Raw genomic sequence first — 12283 nt, forward strand, 5'->3', positions numbered from 1 at the left:
GCTCTTTGTATGAGATTTTTTTTCTTTGTTCTTTCCTCTAAAATGTGCTTAAGGCCAAACCTTAAACCACTCAGTCATAATGGTACAGTCAATGGTGGCTAGCAGCTAATTCCACCAGAGGAGCTGATGGGAATTCCTGGTGAGCTACTGTCCTAAAATAAGAGAGTGCTGTGGACTGCAACTGCTGTTATGTGGCTGGCTGTAAGTCTGTAGGCTGGGTCTTGTGTGCTAGGATGCTAGCACGGGTACCCCACAGAGAAGAGTGATCAGTCATTACCTTTCAGCCTTCCAGCCACTCAACCACAGCCAGTCCATAGACAGGGAGAAGGACCAGCCAGCCAGGCAGGCAGGGCTGGGGGGGAGGGGGGGGATAAGAGGGCTGAGGCACAGAGGTGGGAAAGAACACAGCTGGAGCCTCTCTATATATTTACTCATGGCTAGTCCAATGATGTGTGCACACAGAGAGAGCACACAGGGGGAGCTTTTACCAAGCAGAGAGCTGTGAACTGTGATATGTCTGCCTTTTAGCACAAGGGGGACTTTCATTATGACAGAACAGCTATAGGCCACCACAGGTATCGCAAAATAGGTACAGGCCTAAACCCATAGATTTCATCCACCTTGAATGTTCTTTAAGAAACAAAGAAAATAGCTAAATCATGCATTGAACAAGCACAACGGCTAATCTCAGGTTTATTAATGGGAGATAATTAATGGGAGATAATATTTTAGCAGTGACTCAGTCAAACACCAACAATGAGTGCTATGGGTCATATTTTCCCGCTGGTCTGCAAGCTATCTTACTAATAGTGTTATAAATGCAAACAGGTCCTAGCACTGTATTCTAGGTTGAATCTTGTGGAGAAAATGTATTGACATCATTTCAAAGGCTGTCAGTGGACCAGGGGCATCATGTGATGACAAAATAATCTATAGCATTTGCATGGGAATGCCATAGTGGAATTCCGATGGACGGCGAAACAACATACAACATGACATGTAACTATACTGAACAAAAATATAAGCGCAACATGCAACAATTTCAATGATTTTACTGAGTTACAGTTCATTTAAGGAAATCAGTCAACTTCACATGACTGGGCAGGGGTGCAGCCATGGGTGGAGCCAGGCCCAGCCAATCAGAATGTTTTCCCCACAAAACGGCTTTATTACAGACAGAACTACTCCTCAGTGTCATCAGCTGTTCGGGTGGCTAGCTCAGGCGATCCCGCTGGTAAATGTAAATTTTTATTTCATTTTACCTTTATTTAACTAGGCAAGTCAGTTAAGAACAAATATTTTTTTACAATGATTGCCTACCCTGGCCAAACCCTCCACTAACCCGGATGACGCTGGGCCAATTGTGCACTGCCCTATGGGACTCCAGATCACAGCCGGTTGTGATACAGCTGGGATCAAACCCGAGTCTGTAGTGACGCCTCTGGCACTGCGATGCAGTGCCTGAGACCGCTGCGCCACTCTGCCCCCCAGAAGAAGCTGGATGTGGAGATCCTGGGCTGGCGTGGTAGTGAGGCCGGTTGGACGTACTGCCAAATTCTCTAAAACGATATTGGAGGCAGCTTATGGTAGAGAAATTAACATTAAATTCTCTGGCAACAGTTCTGGTGGACATTCCTGCAGTCAGCATGTCAACTGCATCTGTAGGACTGTGTTGTGTGATAAAACTGCACATTTTAGAGTGGCCTTTTATTGTCTCCAGCACAAGGTGCTCCTGTGAAATGATCATGCTGTTTCATCAGCTTCTTGATATGCCACACCTGTCAGTGGATGGATTATCTTGGCAAATGATAAATGCTCACTAACAGGGATGTAAAGAAATGTGTGTTCAACATTTGAGTGAAATAAGTTTTTTGTGCGTTTGGAACATTTGCGGGATCTTTTATTTCAGAAACATGGAATTTCCATGAATGGTACAAACATTTATTTCCATGAAACATGGAACCAACACTTTAAATGTTGCGTTTATATTTTTCGTTCAGTATAGTTCATACATACCAGTAGTCAAAGGCCCATTCCCATTTTAAGAGGTTTAACCCCCAACTAATCTCAGCAATCCAGAACCATATTAGACTCTAAGCCCCAACAGACAGGCCTGGTATGTTTTGTTTGACACAGCAGAACATGGGTAGTACAGTAAGTGCAGGGGTATTAGCATGTTATTTAGTGGTGACTGACTGGTGACCTTGCTGCTTTCCTATTTGACTAAGTGCCATTTATTTTCTACTTGGCTTTTTATTCTCCTTGTTCGCGGATGGAAACGCTGACAACTGATGACAGCTGAAAACAAGCCTTATGCGTGTGTGTGTGTGCGTGAGGGCGTGCCTGTGTGTGTGTGTGTGTGCATGTGTGTTAATGAACCATTTCACTATCCTAAACAGCTATAGATCAGCGTGCAGTGAGTCATTAGTGGTGTGTTGTTGCCCCAGCTGTATAGTCTTTAAATACCCCAGTGATGGTAATTATTGTCTCTCCACAACAGCCATGTGTATGTGTGTTTGTGTGTGCTCTGCTGCGCCCTCTGCACCACCGCCCCGGGCCTGCCTAGCCTCTTGTTGATTGTCTGTCTGGGAGGGGGATCCTCCTCTGCCTTTATCTCTCTCTCTCTCTCTCTCTCTCTCTCTCTCTCTCTCTCTCTCTCTCTCTCTCTCTCTCTCTCTCTCTTTCATCCCCCTCTCCCTCTCATCTCCCTTTCCTTCTCTCTCTCTCTCTCTTTCTCTTCTCTCTCTCTCTCTCTCTCTCTCTCTCTCTCTCTCTCTCTCTCTCTCTTTCATCCCCCTCTCCCTCTCATCTCCCTTTCCTTCTCTCTCTCTCTTTCTCTCTCTCTCTCTCTCTCTCTCTCTCTCTCTCTCTCTCTCTCTCTCTCTCTCTCTCTCTCTCTCTCTCTCTCTCTCTCTCTCTCTCTCTCTCTTTCATCCCCCTCTCCCTCTCATCTCCCTTTCCTTCTCTCTCTTTCTATCTCTCTCTCTCTCTCTCTCTCTCTCTCTCTCTCTCTCTCTCTCTCTCGCTCTCTCTCTCTTTCATCCCCCTCTCCCTCTCATCTCCCTTTCCTTCTCTCTCTTTCTCTCTCCCTCTCTTCATGCACCTGTGACTGATGTTTTAACAAGACACAATAGGATCTGTTTAGCCACAAGCCAGGAAAAAAGGTTGCTCCTAGGTCCCTGGGGAAGAGGTTACTCTCGTGGAGGGGGGACAGAGGGCGGGGGTGCCCTCTAAAATGAACAGGCTTTCTGCAGTCGTTATTTACCTGGCTGACACTATCAAATTGCCATTGTATTGTTCTGTTTTTCCATTAGAACCTTGACCTGTAACCAATCAATTATAGCAATAGTGAATTTGGAAAGAGTGGGACATCATATAAACTGGGACAGCTTAATCCTGACACGTTTTTTTCTTGGACAGTCTTATATAGGCTTTTTCCAACGGAGGAAAGAGATCCAGTTTACTTTAGCGACCACCTGTACAGTACATAGGTTAGGCAGGGGTCTAGTTTTTCTAGTCCTAAATCCTTTACATGTTTTATTGTAGCACTTTTTGCATTCCTGTCTTCTGTAACCTCTTCAGGGATCTATCCAGCATATTAGTCCATTTCTGAAATCCTAAGATGTTTCCTAATCACCTAAATTGAAATGGTCACTGGGGTACAATTAGTACTTTAATAATAGTGTCCCAGTTTATCTAACTTACTGTCCCAGTCTACCAAATACAAACTAAACATATGGTTTTGACAAATAGGTGTGTCATACCTCCTGTGAATACAATATCAACATTTTTTGTTGTTCTTTTTTGTGATTAGGAAACATCTTGAGGATTTCAGAAATGTATCATGTGTTGGACTAATATGTTGGATAAATGTCAAAAGAGGTTACAGAAGACAGGAATGCAAAAAGTGTCCCACTTATTCCGAATTCACACTATGAGGCAGCCATATCGAGGGAGTTTGATAGTGGAGATTGAGTCATTTAATCAGTTTGTCATTTTCCACATTCTTTTTACATTAGAGAGATAATGGTGCTCTTGAAAGAAGGCAGCATTCCTCTGATCAAGGGCAAGTGCCAAGCAACTGATTTGATGTCAGTGCTTTCAAGGCACAGGGGGGTACACGGTAGACCCTCCCCTCCATCAGTCCAATCAGAGCTACCTGAGCTGCTGCCCTGGGAAGGAGGGACACCGACCATCTCTAAATAAGATACACATGAAGCAATATTTATGGCGCCCTATGATTTTCATCCAAGTATACAAATATAATGTATCCCGTCTGTCACAGTCACAAATATGTCGGACAGCAACAGTGGAGCTTGTGCAAATAAGAAGCAAATTGATGACTCATACCAAAATCCAAAGGCCAGTATGTTAGAGATCCACTCAGCAACACAAGCTGTGTTTGCTACAGTAAATAGGCTTAACCTAAGCATTTTGAGAAGGACACAGATTAAGGAGCCTCAAACCTTACGGTCAACTTCAGTACATGGTTATGAAGTGAATATGGGGGTGTAACTGCATCTTAATTGGTATACTACACAAAAATAGAATATGAGTTATTACCGTAATCACCTAATGACTGTTCTCTAATGGCTTTTACTTAACTATTTGGAAGTCATTGGACCTAAAAGTCCTGATCTCAGCCAATAGCTTAATGGAATGAACACAATTACACTCAGAGGAGAAAAGTAATTCCAACATGATTGCATTACGGTACGATGACAGTCTCAAGTAGGCATCAGCAATAGGCATTAGGGTGGCTGTCTCAAGTGTACATCAGCATAAGACTCCTCACCTACCAACCTGCCAGGGATATCTGCTGACTCTTTTAGGGAGCTACACTGTGTGTGTGTGTGTGTGTGTGTGTGTGTGTGTGTGTGTGTGTGTGTGTGTGTGTGTGTGTGTGTGTGTGTGTGTGTGTGTGTGTGTGTGTGTGTGTGTGTGTGTGTGTGTGTGTGTGTGTGTGTGTGTGTGTGTGTGTGTGTGTGTGTGTGCATGCGTGCGTGCGTGTATGTGGCCAGCTAGAGACATACTGTAGTATAGGAGCCCACAGCAACATTTCCTGACCTTTGTCCACAGCACATCGCTTGGTTAAATCCTTGTTAAGCTCTGAGAGGCACAGCGTGAATAATCCACCTGTTAAGGCTATGATCACTCTTGTTGTTCAATGTCAAGCTTGTGTCTTGAAGCTCAGACACACCAGTAGGATTTTCAAAAGTTTGCCTTCCCGTCAATCTCTTTTATTTTCACACAGCAAAGATCTTTAAGTAGTCAGCCACTCAGCCTTGATAAAATACTCCAAACCAGAAGGTGGCAGTACTGTTGTTTGTCAATGCATGTCTGTGTGTGTCTAGATTCTAATGTTAGCTAGCTAGCTGCGCTAATGTTACTATTTTGTAGAAACCTCTTGTTGATACTAGCCAGATGGCCACAGCTAGATAACTACCTAGCAAGACGACAAAGAAACAATTTAATATAGATAGCTAACGTAAATTCACTCACTTTTGTACATCGCCTTGGTCCGTACAATTGACCTTATTTTAGCGCCAAAAAAACATAATACTTCCAGATCAACTGTAATGTCAATACCATTGTAAAGCACCCTTTCCAACAAAAGCCATTACGAGACCTCCACGGTGCCCATTTCTGCATGATTCAAGAAGGCAATGAGCTCCGTCAGGTCTTTTTAAAAATGGCGGGTGGGTAAGCGAAACTAATGCGTGATAGTGAGAAGGAGAGATGTCGTGTGGGGAAACAGCTTTTATTCACTCAATCTGTCCAATTTATTACCTTATCGCCTCTAAAATGAAAATAAAACACTATAAAGAGTTTATATAATGTGTCATTACATACCTATTTGAAGGTTTGTGTCAAATTTTTTAGGGCGGTGCTAAAGTGATCTTCAGAAGTAAACAGCGGCTTTGAGAGTTATGATCGCTTGCAGTGATGACGCAAAAAATGACTAGGTATCCCTTACCCCCGTCACTGTCCATTTCTTGTTTTTAAACAATGAGAGAAGTGCTACACCTGGTGGAGAGAGATTGTAAGACAGAAATAGTTGCTTTATGCATGCTGTATGTTACGACATGACACGTCCCGATGTAACTGAGGGTCAGTTTTTTTAACTTTTCGATGTCGATCAACGCTTGTCGATCAACGCTTGAATAGAAACGTAGTTCACACCCCAGATTTTGAAGTCAACACAGTCACTACAGTCCCATTAGTTTTCTTTGCAGCCTCGTTTGAATGTCGCGGTTGCGCCCATTTGTACGGAATGGGGTGAGTTTACGTTAGCTAGCTAAGGACTCTGCACTCACTCAGCAGCTAACACAGGCAGCTATTTCATGGAAACTAGCTAATCCATTGAGATTTAATTATAATATCAATACTAGCTGCATCCGTGGATGTACAGAGAAAATGCCCTCTTTTTTCCTTTTTGTTGTCTCTCCTGTTGGCTCCCCCAAGTGGGTGTTTATGCTCTCTGATTTGCTCAAAGTCAAGTTGTCGACCACTTAACGAGCATTGCAATTCTACAAGTAGAAATGTTAGGTTCAAGGCCTCCCCGGTGGTGCAGTGGTCTGTGCTACCAGAGATTCTGGGTTCGTGCCCAGGCTCTGTCGCAGCTGGCCGCGACCGGGAGGTCCGTGGGGCGAAGCACACTTGGCCTAGCATCGTCCGGGATAGGGAGAGTTTGGCCGGTCGGGATATCCTTGTCTCATCGCGCACAAGCGACTCCTGTGGCGGGTAGGGCGCAGTGCGCGCTAACCAGGTCGCCAGGTGCACAGTGTTTCCTCCGACACATTGGTGCGGTTGGCTTCCAGGTTGGATGCGCGCTGTGTTAAGAAGCAGTGCGGCTTGGTTGGGTTGTGTTTCGGAGGACGCATGGCTCAAGAGCACGTCCATAGATTTTCGCCTTGTCTGCTCAGGTAATCAAACCAGAAAACTTTCGGTTAGTGGCCCAATGCTCTAACCACTAGGCTACTGGCCGCCTACCTCATCTATACAGCATATATTACCAATGATAAACTAAGATGTCCGTCCAGTAACCAAAACAAGTGTTAAACAAATCAAAATATATTTTACATTTTAGATTCTTCAAAGTAGCCACCCTTTGCCTTTTGATGACAGCTTTGCACACCTGGAATGCTTTTTCAACAGTCTTGAAGAAGTTCCCAAATATGCTGAGTACTTGTTGGCTGCGTTTCCTTCACTCTGCGGTCCAACTCATCCCAAACTCATCCCAAACTCATCCCAAACCATCTCATTTGGGTTGAGGTCAGGTGATTGTGGAGGCCAGATCATCTGATGCAGCACTCCATCACTCTCATTGGTCAAATAGCCCTTGAACAGCCTGGAGGTGTGTTGGGTCATTGTCCTATTGAGAAAGAAAGGATAGTCCCACTAAGCGCATTCCAGATGGATGGCGTATCGCTGCAGAATGATGTGGTAGCCATCCTGGTTAAGTGTGCCTTGAATAAAAATGTAAAATCACTGACAGTGTCACCAGCAAAGCACCAACACACCTCTTCCTCCACGCTTCACGGTGGGAACCACACATACGGAGATCATCCGTTCACCTACTCTGCGTCTTACAAAGACACGGCGGTTGGAACCAAAAATCTCAAATTTGGACTCATCAGACCAAAGGACAGATTTCCACCGGTCTAATGTCCATTGCTCATGTTTCTTGGCCCAAGCAAGTCTCTTCTTCTTATTGGTGTCCTTTAAGTAGTAGTTTATTTGCAGCAATACGACAATGAAGGCCTGATTCACGCAGTCTCCTCTGAACAGTTGATGTTGAGATGTGTCTGTTACTTGAACTCTGTGAAGCATTTATTTGGGCTGGTAACTCTAATGAACATATCCTCTGCAGCAGAGGTAACTCTGGGTTTTCCTTTCCTGTGGCCGTACTGATAGCCACAGATTCATCATTTCCGCTTGATGGTTTTTAGAACTGCACTTGAAGAAACTTTCAAAATTCTTGAAATTTTCCGGATTGACTGACCTTCATGTCTTAAAGTAATGATGGACTGTTGTTTCTCTTTGCTTATTTGAGTTGTTCTTGCCATAATATGGACTTGGTATTTTACCAAATGGGGCTATCTTCTGTGTACCACCCATACCTTGTCACAACACAACTGATTGGATGAAACGCATTAAGGAAAGAAATTCCACAAATGTACTTTTAACAAGGCACACCAGTTAATTGAATGCATCCCAGGTGACTACATAATGAAGCTGGTTGAGAGAATGCCAAGTGTGTGCAAACTGACATCAAGGCATAGGAAGCCTACTTTGAAGAATCTCAACTACAAAGTATATTTGGATTTGTATAACATTTTGTACTACATGATTCCATTTGTGTTATTTCATAGTGTGATGTCTTCACTATTATTCTACAATGTAGAAAATAGTTAAAGTAAAGGAAAACCCTTGAATGAGTAGGTGTGTCCTAACCTTTGACTGGTACTATAAATATATATTTTTTATATTATGGCATTAATTCGTGTCACATATCAGTTTGCAAACAATGTAAAAATGTATCCTTGAGTTAATAAAGCCGCATACAAACATGGTCTCTTTCTTGAGTAAGGAAGCTCCAAAATGTAGGTCTAGCTCAGTACTTTCTGTCATGAGGGGCAGCCAGCAAAAGAGCAGAGCGTAGGAGTTGGAAATCTTCTCTAGTTGTGCCGTGATTGGCTCAGTGTTCTGCCATTCATGGGGATACTATGTTACCGCAGAATCTACAAGCTCGGCAGTTCAAGCCCCCTTGGCTGCTGCCATAGATTTACAGTAAAAGTGCCTGTCCAAGAAGGCTCAAGGTCATTGGCCACAGACAAAATGTCAAATCACGTTTTCTCTACCGTAGCTCATGTCAACATCATACTTTCAATATCTTAGCTAGCAAGCTAGCTAGCTAGACAAGCAGTCATCATCATGAATCACATCGATAATCTACTGGCAAATTGCAAATTCAAAAATGAGTGGTTTGGAAGGAATCAGTAGCTAACTGCAAGTATCGCAAAGCAATCTCTATTTTGCTTCCCTTGCCTGCTACTTTGTCGAGAGGGTGTGTGGTCCAAGTCTGGGTTTAGGGATTTAAAGCGTCTGAAAACATTGGACATGCTGTCAATCCAGCATGATTTCATCCAGAGAATGCCAGACTTTGATGACAAAGTTTGATGACAAAATAGAGCACATACAACAGATCTACCACTTCTTAGACTTGCTTTTAATAAGGAATGACAGCTCTATAAATGACATTTCTGTGTGATTTTGTTCGGATCGCCCAAAAAGTTACATATTGCAACTTTAAAAAGGTACTTCTGACTCTATAAAACCTCTACCGCTCTCGGGCCCTATCAAACCAGTGAAACGCCAGGAGCTTAGTCATCATTTACCCATGCTACTCCCTAAAGGCTGGAGTGCACCTGCTCCTCCTGCAAATTGAAGTGGATCTAGTGTGTCAGGTAAGGTTGAGGTGATATTATCCTTAATTAGCCTCTCAAAGCACTTCATGATGACAGAAATAAATGCTACGGGGCGATAGTAATTTAGTTCCGTTACCTTTTCTTTCTTGAGTACATGAACAATGGTGGACATCTTGAAGCAAGTGGGGACAGCAGACTGGGTTGGGAGAGATTGAATATGTCTGTAAACACTCCAGCCAGCTGGTCTGCGCATGCTCTGAGGATGCGGCTATGGATGCCGTCTGGGCCGGCAGCCTTGAGAGGGTTAACACGCTTAAATGTCTTACTCACATCGGCCACGGAGAACGAGCGCTCACAGTCCTTGGGAGCGAGCCACATCTGTAGACCCTGCCACATATGTCTCGTGTCTGAGCCGTTGAATTGCAACTCCACTTTTTACCTGTTGACTAGGCCCTAATCTATGGATTTCACATGAATTGACAGGGGCGCAGCCATGGGTAGGCCTGGGATGGAATAGGCCCACCCACTGGGAAGCCGGGCACAGCCAGTCAGAATGAGTTTAAGACAGAAACACTAATCAGTTTCATCAGCTGTACGAGTGGCTGGTCGTTGACGAAGAAGGTGAAGAAGCTGGATGTGGAGGTCCTGGGCTGTTGTGGTTACATGTGGTCTGCGGTTGTGAGGCCGGTTGGACGTACTGCCAAATTCTCTAAAACGACATTGGAGGTGACTTATGGTAGAGAAAGGAACATTAATTTATCTGGCAATAGCTCTGGTTACATTCCTGCAGTCAGCATGCCAATTGCACTCTCCCTCAAAACTTGAAACATCTGTGGCATTGTGTTGTGAAACAATAACTACACATTTTAGAGTGGCCTTTTATTGTCCCCAGCACAAGGTGTACCTCTGTAATGGTCATGCTGTTTAATCAAATTGTTGATATGCCACACCTGTCAGGTGGATGGATTATCTTGGCAAAATAGAAATGCTCACTAACAGGGATGTAAACTAATTTGAATACAGAATTTGAGAGAAATAAGTGTTTTGTGCAGATGGTACATTTCTGGGAGCTTTTATTTCATCTCATGAAAAATGGGACTAACACTTTACATGCTGCATTTATATTTTAATTCAGTAGAATATGCATAAAATGCATCCTTCAATTGCAACTGCTGCTTATGTCCACATATATTGTCTCAAGAAAATTTTATATTTTTAATACCCTCAAACCCAAGTTAGGCATACCGAATTTCAAAATAGGCCATCATCACTCAGTCGTGAATGAGCACGCAAAAAGCTAGAGACGGTGTAGTGCCGAAATCTCCCTGCTTCTATGTTTAATATAACACATATACATTATTAATTTCGGTTGCCTATCGTGAAGTTTGTTCTATAGGAAGTATTTGACTCTGATGTGTGACACAGAAAGTATTTGACGCCAGCCACAAAATTAAGGAAATTAGAAGATTCTGGAAGGGGGGAGATTTTCGGCACAAGACCGGCCCTGGTACCGTTGATGACAGACTGCTCTAAAGCAGAACTCCCCAAGTGAGATTACAGCTCAATGGGGCAACTGTTTCCATCCCTGACACCTTTTATTCAGGTAATGCGGTTAAGTTATTTACAGGCACGCATGCAGCATAAATTGCTTTGTTGATGACCTTTCCTGCAGCTCTCACTTCTCCCTCACCTAGATAGGGTTTACGAGATAGATAGGTCGTAGACACAACACGGAGACCACACAGACCGATTCAAGTAGCCTATAAATGGTCCTACAGCTCCCCAGTCAAACTATACTCATCTGATAAAAATATTCAAGACAGAGCCACTGCGCTGGTCAGCAGCCCATGGAGCCCTATACTCTCATATTGGCATGGACAAAGGCAAACTGTTCCTGTTGTCACCTTTTTTCGGAATGAGCACTAATGAGTGGAAAGGTGAGACTACTCTACTGTACAGTGCATGCATAACGGCTTATAATAGTTGCCCTCACAACAATAGAATAATAATATAACGCAATAAAATCATCCCAAATAGTTGACACATTCAGTCACAAAACAATATAATATAAAGCCTATCGTTTACATTAGCTACAATCACAGCTCGCTTTGTTCCGTATCCCTCAATAGAAAACCGCTACTGTAATCAGCATGGGACATTATCTTGCAAAATTGCTACAGCCAAAGAAGTATGTATATTTGATAGACCTACTTACATGTATAGTAGTAGGCCACTTTTCAAAGTAGCACCGCACCTCCTCAGAGAATCGAGCAGATTTCCATTCCAAATGGTCCGAATCCCGGACCGACAGTGTCACTTGCAGCTAAACTCGCTTGTCTGCGCTTTGGCTTTCATCGATTTGCTGACGTTTTAACGCTCTATTTTTTCTTCTTCAAATTCACGAGATATAATAGGTATATTTGTATCTTTGTTGCGCGAGCATGTTTTGGGAACACTCGTGTCCCCAATCTATAACGCTGTACTACAGCACGCTTCACAAACCAAGTCTCCTTGAAAACAGGACGGGGGGGCTACACAAAAATCCAACACATTTAAGATAATGTCCGGTGGCAAATTAAAAATGTGTTATACTGTATATCACACTTTTACATTGTGTTGTTGCTTTGTTTAATTTATTACACTGACACTATTGTCACCAGGCCTATAAGCAGGTTATGCTCCATTCAACTCGTAATAGTAGATGAAACCTGGTCATGAATGGACATATCTTAGTTGTAAAGTCAGCCACTCAGCCTGCAATATGCTGTTACACAGCCTGACACTGGATCCTATGGTGAAAAAAGGGGCAGGGGTATTCTCTCTCTTCCTGCCTGGCTTTTAACTTACTGCAC

The 12283-nt window shown here is 43.4% G+C and overlaps 1 protein-coding gene across 1 annotated transcript in view; it reads right to left on the minus strand.

Moving 5' to 3' along the window:
• Window positions 1–11899, minus strand: part of LOC118366906 (uncharacterized) — a 70330-nt gene extending 58431 nt beyond the window's left edge. The window contains exon 1 of the mRNA XM_035749738.2: window positions 11647–11899. The gene's annotated coding sequence lies outside the window, so the exon portion shown is untranslated. The remainder of the gene's footprint in view (window positions 1–11646) is intronic.
• Between the last annotated feature and the right edge of the window lie 384 nt (window positions 11900–12283).

Source organism: Oncorhynchus keta, chromosome 34 (genome assembly GCF_023373465.1).
Source record: "Oncorhynchus keta strain PuntledgeMale-10-30-2019 chromosome 34, Oket_V2, whole genome shotgun sequence".
NCBI lineage: Eukaryota > Metazoa > Chordata > Actinopteri > Salmoniformes > Salmonidae > Oncorhynchus > Oncorhynchus keta.